Source organism: Diabrotica virgifera, chromosome 9, assembly GCF_917563875.1.
Source record: "Diabrotica virgifera virgifera chromosome 9, PGI_DIABVI_V3a".
In the NCBI taxonomy this organism is placed as follows: domain Eukaryota; kingdom Metazoa; phylum Arthropoda; class Insecta; order Coleoptera; family Chrysomelidae; genus Diabrotica; species Diabrotica virgifera.
Window position 1 is genome coordinate 12,932,147 of NC_065451.1, and position 13,633 is coordinate 12,945,779.

The 13,633-nt window shown below is 34.4% G+C and overlaps 1 protein-coding gene across 1 annotated transcript in view; it reads left to right on the top strand.

Annotated features, from left to right (window-relative positions):
• The first annotated feature begins 1,928 nt into the window (after positions 1–1,928).
• Positions 1,929–13,633, top strand: part of LOC126892187 (uncharacterized) — a 466,403-nt gene continuing 454,698 nt past the window's right edge. The window contains exon 1 of the mRNA XM_050661668.1: positions 1,929–3,847. The gene's annotated coding sequence lies outside the window, so the exon portion shown is untranslated. The remainder of the gene's footprint in view (positions 3,848–13,633) is intronic.

A 13,633-nucleotide genomic window follows, 5' to 3' on the forward strand; every position in this document is an offset into this window, starting at 1 on the left:
AGCTTTTTATGAAGAATAACTTTTCTTCGTCAAATTAAAAATCAAAGAGTTATAAATGAAAATGTTATTATGTAATTAGAAGGATGTAATTGCACAATATCAGACCATATTTCTTTATTCCAAACAATATTATTTCATATAGACCAGCGGTTCTCAATCTGTGGTACATGTACCACTGGTGGTACATTTCATTTTTTGAGGTGGTACACAAAACGCAAACTATATTTAAAATACGGCACTTGTCTAGTCCGAAGTGCATGCTAATATCATTAGAAAAAGTTTCTACAGTTTTTAGCATCTCATCTAGTTGGTTTCGAGTGGAAGCCATTAATTTCAAATCATCCATATACAATAAATGATTAAGCTTCGCCACCACATTGTTGTTATTTTTGATGCTAAAACCTGCGTCTGTGGAGTTCAACAACCAAAATCAGCACCACTATTATAGTTAATTAGATCACCTAGTTAGATTTGTATTTCAGTTAGGTGGTACCAAAAGTAATAAAAAGCATTTGATGGTACATGACACAAAAAGATTGAGAACCGCTGATATAGACGGTTCGCTATACTCAGACACAACTGGCTAATGATATTAGTCAATAATTTTGCCAATTTGGCAAAAAACAAAATAGTGTAGGAAACAGAAGTTGAACCTCGCAAAATGGACACAAGTCCGGTTTTATTTTTTTTTCTGGTATATCAAGGGGTGCTTATTATAAGACTAACTTTTTTTTCAAAAATTTCGCCCCGGAAACCCCCTTTTCCGGTAATTTGTGGTTTTTGCGAAAAGTAGCCCTTCCTGTACGTTTTCCAAGAAATTTACTTAATAGGAAAATGAAGAGGACTATATTTACTACTATTTATTTCGCAACAACATATGTCTATCACCCACCGTTTAGCGGGGGTGTCGCCCCAAAATTGACAAATTTTTAACAAAGATATTTTAAAAAAAATATTTTTCCCTAACTGTAATGAAAGTTAAGAAGAATACGTGCGGCAATTAATCACAAATAAGTGGATGATTTTTTGGTATAGGTTTAATTTAAGGGCAATTGCAACAGGGTGTTACATTTGAAAAAACCCATTTTTATACCATCTGAACCGCCTATGCTAGAGTAAAAAAACTTTCAGCGATTATCCATGTACTGGTGTTATTTACAAATTTGTAAAATGCACCCCCATTTTTCCCCGGAACCACCCCAAAAAGAAAATAATCAAAAATTGATTTTGAGCCACCACTGTGGCTTTTGGATGCAAAGAAAATAAAATATGCATAGGTAATAATGTGTATCAGACAGTGTGTACTTTTATTTTCCATAATTACGTTTTCAATAAAATAAATAGGTGAATAAAAAAAAAACAAAAACTGGAGCCCGCCAAAGCATTTCTGAGGTTTATGGCGCCACTGTGCCGTAACGGTTGCCTATACCAAAAAAATGCATAGGATCTAATTTTTAGAGTAAATAGTGGTCTTTAACCTTGTATACGTTTTGTTTAAATAGAATGCATAGGTAATGAGAAAATCGTAAAAATATGCTCTCCAAGGGATAGGGGTAGTTTCTGCAGTTTATTTTCAAGGATAGGGGTAGTTTCCGCAGGGATGTTGCAATAATCATATATATTTATGAAACACCTTATTGATGGAGCATATGGCCGTATGGGTCAAAAAGTAAAAAAAAATCCCCCCCCCCATTTATTTATTTTTTTTTTTGGCTACAGGGGTTGCATCAAGAAATCGCTTTTGCTATCCATGCATGGGAAATAAGAACGTGCACAAAATAATATATGAAGCATTTTAATAAAGGCCATGTGTAGCGTTCCGCTACGTTTACGAGTAGCCACTCCCGACAACCGTAATAATTAACATCGAATAACAAAAAGTTACCTTACGATCGAGGTAGGAAAATGAAAACAGAATTAGTGCTAGCTAACCAACGACTTAAGAAGGTCAAATACAGACAAATATGTGTTGGAGAAAAAACGGCAGATGTCATACATAAAAGAATAGGAGATATTCAATAAATCTATTTTGGAATTGCAATTACAAAGCAAGCTAAATATATCTGTAAAGATATAATATACCTAAAATGAACGTCTGGTAAGTGATTTTATTTTAAAAATTTCTTTTGGAAATTTAGGAAACACATATATCAAAATGAATAATTTTATACCTTAAAAAGTCAAATCTAGCAAAGCTACTTTTAGAAATATATTACTTAAGTAATAATGTAATTTCATTTTGGATAAATGACCTTCCCATTTATGTGGAAGAATATGTTCGGTTATCTTTTGTAACCGGTCTGTCTCACCTTGTATCCAGGAAAAAATTTCTAGATACCTAATGAGAACCTCTCTTTTTAGCCGTACCTAGAGAATTATCAAATAGAACCAAGCTTTTAATATCCCACAAAGACAACTTATATGGAAAATGCACTAAGAATAACATTCCTATTAATTATCTGGAACGTAAATCTTCCCTAAGATGTGTATACTCATAGAGCCGCTTACCGTCTGATAAACCGGCACGTCCATAAGCCAACACTTGGAATTAGAGCTGAAGGAATTTCATCTAGATTGGAACAAAGATAAGTGTACTTAATTAATGTTCTCATTTATAGACCGAATTGTGTTCCGCAATATATTATATATTTATTCTACATTTGTTGTTAAGCATTAGATTATTTTTTAACTTCCCTTATCATATCTTTTACTATCGGTTGTGTCTACACAACAAATAATATTTTGTCAATTTTTCATCTAAATCTCAATGCATGTAAGGGAACATAAGTACTTATAGACCTAGAGCATTGGTCTCTATAGGGTTCATTACATAATAACTTAGGTATTGTGGTAGATAATATACAAGTATATTAATACGGTATTATGAAGAATATCATCTGGTTCTGTTGACTAGCACTCACTATTGTTTTTCTGTCTCTTTATTGTTTGTATCTGAAAGAAACGTAAACTCATAGAAATCATTTAATAGTCGGAAACTTTTACGTTATCTGCTTATATCTTGGCAACCAAAATTTTAACATTACTCATATTCATTATTTATATTATTAATTAAATTTTACTATTATATATTCATCTTGCAAGCCAATGTTTTACATTATTATACATTATTTATATTTTTAGCTAGAAATTTTACATTATATATGTATACATTAGTTACCAAAATCTTACTTTACATATATCTAGGTATTTTTTTTACACAATAAAAATAAGGTATACCTATTGGGTTTGTATCATTTCACCTGCACCTGATATCTCTCAACTATATATGTTCATATAATATTTTATTTCAGGATTAAGTTATTTGGATTGTTTATATCTTTCTCCTTATTTCTCTCTCTCTCTCTCTCTCTCTATATATCTCTCTCTCTATATATATATCTCTCTCTATATCTCTCTCTCTATATATCTCTCTCTCTATATCTCTCTCTCTCTTTTCTAGTCTCCCACACTGTTCTATCAACGAAGTAAAGGCTCTAAAAGGCATTTACTTCTGGCGCCCATCTTTGGTTTATTGATCATAGGTCAGTTCTTTTCTTTTAAGTATTTCATTACTTTTTAATTTTTCTGGTTTCTTCCTTTATCACTATCTCTTTCTCCCCTAAACAACAGCACGAAAATAAGCCGATCTCCACTTCCTGAGCTTTTACGTCTCATCCTCATCCTCATAATTAATTTGTTATCTTCATTCTAATTTTAACTTGTTAAGCCGTTTCTCACTACTCCTTTCTCTTCATCAATCAAATTTTAGTACCAAAAAAAAAATATAACCCTACTATAAGGGTTACAAAGTGGCGAGCCCATCGTGGAGCTGTTGTTTTTCATTTAGGTGGTGATTTAGTGTCAGTTACACTACATTCTCTTATTCAATTTGGTTATTGCGAATTATCACTTACAGTTTGTTTGTTGTTTTGGAATAAAAAAAACAGAAAAAGTTGATAGTAGCAGTGTATCAGTTTGTTTTTTTTTTGAGAGAGTATACAGGTGTAAGGGAAATTATTTTAGAATTGAGGATATAGCATTAATTGTTGGGTGGTATACGAACATAAGTTAAAAGGTAATATAAATGTTTATTGAAGGTGACGTTAATATTTAATAAACTGAATTTTTACATTTTTATACGTTACATATTTTTTGGTATCTTATAATTATTATGATATCCTGTACTGGCACTTGTATCCACACAATTATATATTTTGGGTTATAGGTATATGTTTATTAGGTTCTGATTTCTATCTCAATTTTAGATTACTGTATGCGATTAAATTTGCGGGCTTTGTGCCAGTTGTAAAATTTTTTTTTATTGAGTTTATCTATCTAAACTTCATTGGGGTGTTTTGTCTTGATACTGAAAGTTTCTTTTTTAAAATGTCCACTTTTAAAGTTGATCATTTACTGGTAAAAGAGTTAGATTACGAGCTTAAAATCCGAAGTATTGATGTTACTGAATATCCTACCGTCGAGGCTAAACGCAAAATATTGCGTGGAGCTCTGCGACAGGAGAAGGAAAATAGGAGTTTTCGGCAAATTTCTTCCTCCTGTATTCCCTTTGACAAACATAAGGAGGAGATTGAGGACACACTGAAAGACCTTACCCAGAAAATCGGGATATTCAGGGGTACAATACTGGATCCTACCTTTGCTAGATTGTCGTCTAGAGTAGCTCATTTATCTGAACGAGTAAGTCGCTTAGAGTGTGATACCGATGAACAGGAATTATACCAGAAAACCGTCGCAGTCAAAATCTTGGATATTAAAGGTGACCTCGATGCTCGGGGAAACCCAGCTGCTACCTCCACTCCAAATGCACCCATACACAATGCGTCACCCTTCCCATTTTCTAAATCTGCCCAAGTTCATAAATGGGGTATTTCTTTTTCTGGTACAGGTGATCGTGATACTGTTGTCGCTTTCTTAGAGAAAGTTGAATGTTTGCGAATCTCTAGATGTATTCCAGAGGATGACTTATTTGCAGCCTCCGCTGAGTTGTTTACCGGTCCTGCGTTCACTTGGTTTATGAATAATCGCTCTAACCTTTCTTGCTGGAAAGATCTGGTGCAAAAACTTAAAGCTGATTTCCTACCATATTCCTACCAAGATGATCTTTTGGATGACATTAAAAAGCGGAAACAACTCCAGAATGAACCCGTTACTATGTTTATCAACAACATCCTTGGGTTGTGTAGTCGTCTTGACATTCCTCTCACGGAATCCGAAAAGGTAAGAATCATCATGAAATCTTTGTTACCCTCATATCACTCTCAACTAGCTCTTGTAGAAATCCGTAGTATCGACGAACTTACGGAAAAATGTAAGCGGTTAGAAGAAACATTTTCTTGGTCTAATCAACCCTCAACTGTAGTTTCGTCTCGTCCTTTCCCGTCTTCTAGTCAGAATTCCTTTTCACGAAATCGATCATGGCAAAATAAAGTACCGAAACACAATGTATCTACCGTTACCTCCACGATCGTATGTTGGAATTGTTATACTCAGGGACATGCCTTCTCTGCATGCCCAAACCCCAGATTGCGTCCCTTTTGTTTTGGGTGTGGCCTTGAAAATACCACTAAACCCAGGTGTAGGAATTGTCAGGGAAACGGTCGTTTAGAGGATGGTACCCTGAGCCCTCCTCTGACAGTCTCTCCATCAGGGAATTCCGTAACTTCCATAAACAATACAGGACTCAACACGTCAAGCCCTCCCGTACCTTCTACCAGTCGAAAAGGGAAAAGGTATTTCGTCCAAAAAGACAACAACTTCAAACAACAACCTATCTCAAGATTAAGTTATCTGAAGCAGACACCCTTTAATGTCGAATCAGATAATGATAGTGTTTCTTTCTCAGTATCTTCATTAAATCTCCCATCTCCTTGTCTCGAGCAAGAACTTAACTCTGCGTTAATTCCGTTACCTTTACCTTCTTCTTCCAGAAAAATTAAGGAAGGAGATACCTGTCTACCTTTATCTCAATTTTCTGGCAACACCATAGTGATTGATAAAACAACCTTAGATTTAAATTCTCTATTAGTTAGGAAACATAACGATAATCGTCCGTATCTCCCTATCGAAGTATTAGGTCAATCTTGTTTAGCACTTCTAGACAGTGGTTCAAACATATCTTTACTAGGTTCTTTATCTCTTCGTTTAATAGACAACGATAAAGTCAAAGTTAACCCGATTTCTTCTCTTCAAGTATCGACTGCTGATGGCACTGTACAACCCATCACGGGAAAATTCGTAACAGAAGTCTCTGTAGCGAATATACGCAGAAATGTTACTTTTTATGTTATCCCCTCAGTGCAAAATTCAGTTATCCTTGGAGTGGACTTTCTTAATGTTTTTAATAGCACACTTAACTGCTCTGATTTTTCTATGTCTATATCTTCATTTAATATTTCGAGCTTGAATGCCGTACAAGATTTTTCTAGTTTATCAAATGAGGAACAAAATCAGTTACAAGAAACTATCTCCAAGTTTAATTCTATCTCCTCTACGGATAAGTTAGGCCGTACTACCTTGCTTTCCCATTCTATTGAAGTGAATAATCCCACACCATTTAGGCAATACCAATATCCGATACCCCAAGCGTGGCAAAAAGATTTAGACCAAGAGATTGATGAAATGCTTAAACTTAATATCATCGAACCGTCTACCTCTTCCTATAGTAGTCCATTATGGCTCACGAAAAAAAAGAATGGATCATTTAGGGTCTGTTTTGATGGACGTAAGTTAAACAGCATCACAGTAAATCGGGATGCTTACCCGATCCCTCGAATTGATATTATCTTGAGCAAACTTCAAAACTCGAAGTTCATATCGTCTATAGATCTTTCAAAAGCTTTTTTACAAATACCTCTTAGTACTGAAAGTAGGAAATATACCGCTTTTGCCGTCAATGGTAAAGGATTGTTTCAATTTGTAACAATGCCTTTTGGGTTAGTATCTGCTCCCCAAACTATGTGTCGTCTCATGGATATAGTAATAGGTCCTCAGTTAGAGCCCTACGTGTTTTATTATCTTGATGATATCTTGGTAGTCACCCCGGATTTTTCTACTCATATCGAAATTTTGAATAAATTATTTGTCCGGTTAAAAGAGGCCAATTTAACGGTTAATCTTGATAAATGTCAATTTTGTCGACCAAGTTTGAAGTTTTTAGGCTATATGGTTGATAACCAGGGTCTTAGGACAGACCCTGAAAAGGTCGCCGCTATAAGAGATTTTCCCATCCCAAAAACTACCACCCAAGTTCGCAGAATTTTAGGCATGTGTGGATATTATCGTCGGTTTGTTCCGTCTTATTCTACCTTACTATCACCCCTTACTGATCTTCTGAAGGATAGGAAAAAAGGCCAAACGATTATTTGGACTCCTGAGGCCGATGAAGCGTTTAGGCGCGTTAAAGATGCACTAACGAGCGCTCCAGTCATGATCTCACCTAATTTTAACGAACATTTTTATCTGATGACCGATTGTTCTAACACCGCTTCTGGTGGCGTGCTATTTCAGGTGAAAGATGGCTCTGAACACCCAATAGCTTATACAAGTAAGAAACTGAATAAGGCGCAGAAAAACTATTCGACTACGGAGAAAGAACTCTTAGCTATTATTCAGGGTTTAGAAGCTTTTCGTTATTATTTAGAGGGTCGTAATTTCACGATAATTACGGACCATAGTTCTTTGGTATGGCTTCACAGCATGAAAAACCCTTCTCAGAGACTTTCCCGATGGATATGTAAACTTACTGCCTATTCGTATAAGATTGTCCATCGAAAGGCAGCCGGAGTAGTGGTTGCTGATGCTCTTTCCCGTGTTTTTGATATTAATGTTTTAGATCTATCTTCATTAACTCCTGATGCGTGGTATCAAAATATGGTCGATAAGGTTACTCAAGACCCACAAAGATATCCCGATTTTAAGGTGGAGAACAATGTGCTGTACAAACACATTTTAAGTCCTGTTGAGGTATTATCGAATATGACCGAATGGAAAATAGTTGTACCTACGCCAAACAGGGAAAATATTTTGCGTATGTGTCATGACGAAGTTACCGCTGGCCATTTTGGTTTCTATAAAACTTACCACCGTATTGCTGAGTTATATTATTGGCCTGGCATGCGCAAATCCATTAAAAGGTACATCTCTAAATGCATAGCTTGTGCTACTTGTAAACCAAGTAACTTACCACAAGCTGGTCTTATGGGTTCTTTTAGAAATATTAATTTCCCTTGGCAGATGATTTCTCTCGATTTAATTGGTCCATACCCTCGTAGCTATACAGGAAATACTTATTGTCTCGTAGTAGTGGACTATTTCACCAAATTTCCTTTGGTTTGCCCTCTTCGGAAAGCCACAGTCCCAGCAATTATTAAGTATTTGGAAGAACAAGTATTTTTAGTATTTGGTGTTCCTCAAATTGTCTCCTGTGACAATGGGCCCCAATTTATCTCGAACGCTTTCAAGACTCTTATGTCCAAATATAGGGTGCAGAAGATTTTCTATAATGCTGCATATCACCCTCAAGCGAACCACTCAGAACGTGTAAATCGTAGTATTGTTACCGCTTTAAGGTCTTATACATTTGAGGACCATAGGTCGTGGGATCAATACATTCATTCTGTTGCCCAAGCCATAAGGACTTCCACTCACGAGGTCACTAAATGTTCTCCCGCGTATCTTAACTTTGGTCGAAATGTTCCTCTCTCAGGCGATTATTTTGGTTTAATTTCCGATAATGCAACTACTTTACCACAAGTTTCTGAGAATCCTCATCGACTAGAGGATCTCCAAAACCTACCCCCTATATTTGCCGATATTCGGAAGAGATTGAAATCTTCTTATTTACGTTCCCAGAAATATTATAATTTAAGGAAAAGACCGTTACGTTTTTATCCTGGAGACCGAGTCCTAAAACGAAATTTTGTGAAATCAAGTAAAAATGATGCCATAGCGGCGAAATTTTGTCAGAAGTATATTCCATGTACGGTTTTAAAAGTCATATCGCCTCTTGTCTATGAACTAAAAGACAATTCGTCCAATAAACGAATTGGTCGTTTTCATGTCAAAGATCTCCTACCTGATAAAACAGTCATGGATTCTGAGTCCTCGACCTCAGAGGATGATTAGGTATTAACTTGCGTTCTGCATTAATTTTGGAACCTTTTATCGCAGTCTGCAACTTGCTAGTTTCCTAAAAAAAAACTCTTATTTTTGCTATTTGGTAATTATTATTTTTACCTCTGCTCTTGATTTTACCTTGATAGTTAAGTGTTCACATATATTATGGACTCAGCGTTTGCACAGGGAATGTCATAACATTTGTCTGGTGTAATAAATGCATTATACAGGGTATTCCATTATTATCACTTCTCAAAATATTAGACTGTTATAGGTAAATTGCTTTTAAATATTGTCTTTTCACTTTTATTAGTAAATTTTGTTGTATATGGGTATATAGGTGTATCTAAGCATAATACGTGGGTTCGAATTCGTTGATCAAATTCCGGACTAGATCGTTAGAGGATTTCGTAATCCATGCTATATTTTGTGATGGATGTACTTTTACCTGGAGTCGCTATGTGGCGAATATGGTCGTTGACCATCTTCGGTTCTGTTGCATAGATTAAGTCTTCATCAAGTTATACAATGGATTTTTTTCTTGTACAAGGCGATAACACAATACCTTTAATATTAATTTCGTTGATGGTTGTTATATCAATAATTTTGGAAAATACATTCATTAGCTGTTGTTTAGTGACTACTCTAATATTTGATTTTCGTTTTCTTACGCATTGGTCCACTATAGTAGTCCAGTTCGGACCTCTTCTGTCATTGATTTTAGGAACTGATCTATAAATATACGGTTTCAGATGAAATTGTTTGATTTTGGTTCTTAAATTTTAGTTTTACCTTTGAGAAATTTTAGTTAAGAACTTACTTGTGTTGATGCTTATACATGTGTTAGTATAAAAATACACTGATTATCAAACGTTTTGGTATATCGTACACTGAAATCAGCTGTAGCCTTAGGCTATAGATTTATCGGATACAGATATTAAGTTAGGTTATCTTTAGGTTACCTTTCAATGATTATTACCTGTGATTATATTAAGTCAATTCGGGAATGGATTATGAATTATACTGACGGAACCATATTTGGATGGATACGATAATGGCTATCCATTTGTGGAACTGTTTTGTTTGTCCATTTTTTGTTTTGCTGTGCATTCTTAACTACCTGGTTTATATCTGCATTGGATATATAATATATTTAACTTAGCGTATCGTACTTCACTTTATCTTATCTTATCTTATCTTACCTAAGAGAGTTATGTTACATCTCTATTTCCTTACCTTAAGTTATCTTTGATACCATGTTTTGAATCGGTTGGAGAATATCCTGGTTACTCTCGGTTGAATATGTCAACAATAAATTTTGTGTTCATCTTTGGATTAACTTAGGTGCTAATATCCAAATCGATAGTGAGTCCGATAGTGAGTAAGGCCAAATTTAATGGTTCTTTATGTAGTTGGGTGGATACTTTGTTTTAGTCAGGAATATTTTTTTCTAGTACCTTTAGTTCACGTTGATCACAATTTGGGGTTACGTGTAATATAAGCCTTTAATGTGAACGATTTAATAAGTTTAATTGATGTAAGTAATGGTACAGCAAGAATAACTATTAGTAAACTTTAAGATACCTAGTATACGGTTCATTCGTAAATAAAGTCTGGATGCAGATCATCAGACTAGTCCTTGTCTACGTTAAGGAAGGAAAAGTTCCTTTCTCGCGATCTCCGTAAACCATACCGGTTCCGGAATCTTGGGAACTTACCTTGATGCACTCTTGTGTTGGATCCACACAAGTGTGTCATACTTTTGTGCCCGCACTCTTCCATGCTCGGAAGCATGAGAAGTGTTGCCTTTTATTTCCCTTGTGTAAATATGTGGTATAATGTGGATGTTTACCCACTTTGAGCCAAATTCAAAATTAATGTTTTAGGTTAGATTAGATTAGTTAGTTGATGTACTAATCCTATCTTTAACTTTGTGGAGTGGTTGTGACTGTAACTACAGCTACAACTGCTAGGAGCTACTACTCCTGACCCATATTAAAGTACTAACCCTGCCAAGAATAAACTTCGTTTTGGTTTTTGCCAGAATAATTTTCTGAAGGAAAATTATATCGAGTGGAGGGGGAATGTAGCGTTCCGCTACGTTTACGAGTAGCCACTCCCGACAACCGTAATAATTAACATCGAATAACAAAAAGTTACCTTACGATCGAGGTAGGAAAATGAAAACAGAATTAGTGCTAGCTAACCAACGACTTAAGAAGGTCAAATACAGACAAATATGTGTTGGAGAAAAAACGGCAGATGTCATACATAAAAGAATAGGAGATATTCAATAAATCTATTTTGGAATTGCAATTACAAAGCAAGCTAAATATATCTGTAAAGATATAATATACCTAAAATGAACGTCTGGTAAGTGATTTTATTTTAAAAATTTCTTTTGGAAATTTAGGAAACACATATATCAAAATGAATAATTTTATACCTTAAAAAGTCAAATCTAGCAAAGCTACTTTTAGAAATATATTACTTAAGTAATAATGTAATTTCATTTTGGATAAATGACCTTCCCATTTATGTGGAAGAATATGTTCGGTTATCTTTTGTAACCGGTCTGTCTCACCTTGTATCCAGGAAAAAATTTCTAGATACCTAATGAGAACCTCTCTTTTTAGCCGTACCTAGAGAATTATCAAATAGAACCAAGCTTTTAATATCCCACAAAGACAACTTATATGGAAAATGCACTAAGAATAACATTCCTATTAATTATCTGGAACGTAAATCTTCCCTAAGATGTGTATACTCATAGAGCCGCTTACCGTCTGATAAACCGGCACGTCCATAAGCCAACACTTGGAATTAGAGCTGAAGGAATTTCATCTAGATTGGAACAAAGATAAGTGTACTTAATTAATGTTCTCATTTATAGACCGAATTGTGTTCCGCAATATATTATATATTTATTCTACATTTGTTGTTAAGCATTAGATTATTTTTTAACTTCCCTTATCATATCTTTTACTATCGGTTGTGTCTACACAACAAATAATATTTTGTCAATTTTTCATCTAAATCTCAATGCATGTAAGGGAACATAAGTACTTATAGACCTAGAGCATTGGTCTCTATAGGGTTCATTACATAATAACTTAGGTATTGTGGTAGATAATATACAAGTATATTAATACGGTATTATGAAGAATATCATCTGGTTCTGTTGACTAGCACTCACTATTGTTTTTCTGTCTCTTTATTGTTTGTATCTGAAAGAAACGTAAACTCATAGAAATCATTTAATAGTCGGAAACTTTTACGTTATCTGCTTATATCTTGGCAACCAAAATTTTAACATTACTCATATTCATTATTTATATTATTAATTAAATTTTACTATTATATATTCATCTTGCAAGCCAATGTTTTACATTATTATACATTATTTATATTTTTAGCTAGAAATTTTACATTATATATGTATACATTAGTTACCAAAATCTTACTTTACATATATCTAGGTATTTTTTTTACACAATAAAAATAAGGTATACCTATTGGGTTTGTATCATTTCACCTGCACCTGATATCTCTCAACTATATATGTTCATATAATATTTTATTTCAGGATTAAGTTATTTGGATTGTTTATATCTTTCTCCTTATTTCTCTCTCTCTCTCTCTCTCTCTCTATATATCTCTCTCTCTATATATATATCTCTCTCTATATCTCTCTCTCTATATATCTCTCTCTCTATATCTCTCTCTCTCTTTTCTAGTCTCCCACACTGTTCTATCAACGAAGTAAAGGCTCTAAAAGGCATTTACTTCTGGCGCCCATCTTTGGTTTATTGATCATAGGTCAGTTCTTTTCTTTTAAGTATTTCATTACTTTTTAATTTTTCTGGTTTCTTCCTTTATCACTATCTCTTTCTCCCCTAAACAACAGCACGAAAATAAGCCGATCTCCACTTCCTGAGCTTTTACGTCTCATCCTCATCCTCATAATTAATTTGTTATCTTCATTCTAATTTTAACTTGTTAAGCCGTTTCTCACTACTCCTTTCTCTTCATCAATCAAATTTTAGTACCAAAAAAAAATATAACCCTACTATAAGGGTTACACATGGTGTGTGAAAGATTCTAAATAAATCACTTTCTTTATTAATTCTCCTTTTTTTGGGTGGTTCCGGAAAAAAAATGGGGGTGCATTATAGAAATTTGTAAATAACACCAGTACATGGATAATCGCTGAAAGTTTTTTTACTCTAGCATAGGCGGTTCAGGTGGTATAAAAAGGGGTTTTTTAAAATGTAACACCCCGTAATTAAAAAATTTGCAATTGCCCTTAAATAAAACCTATACCACAAAAGCAGTCACTTATCTGTGATTAATTGCCGCAGAGTTTATTCTTAATTTTTATTAAAGTTAGGGAAAAATATTTTTTTTTAAAACATCTTTTTTAAAATTTTGTCAACTTTGGGGCGCCATCCCCGCTAAACGGTGGGTGATAGACATATACTGTGGGGAAATAAATAGT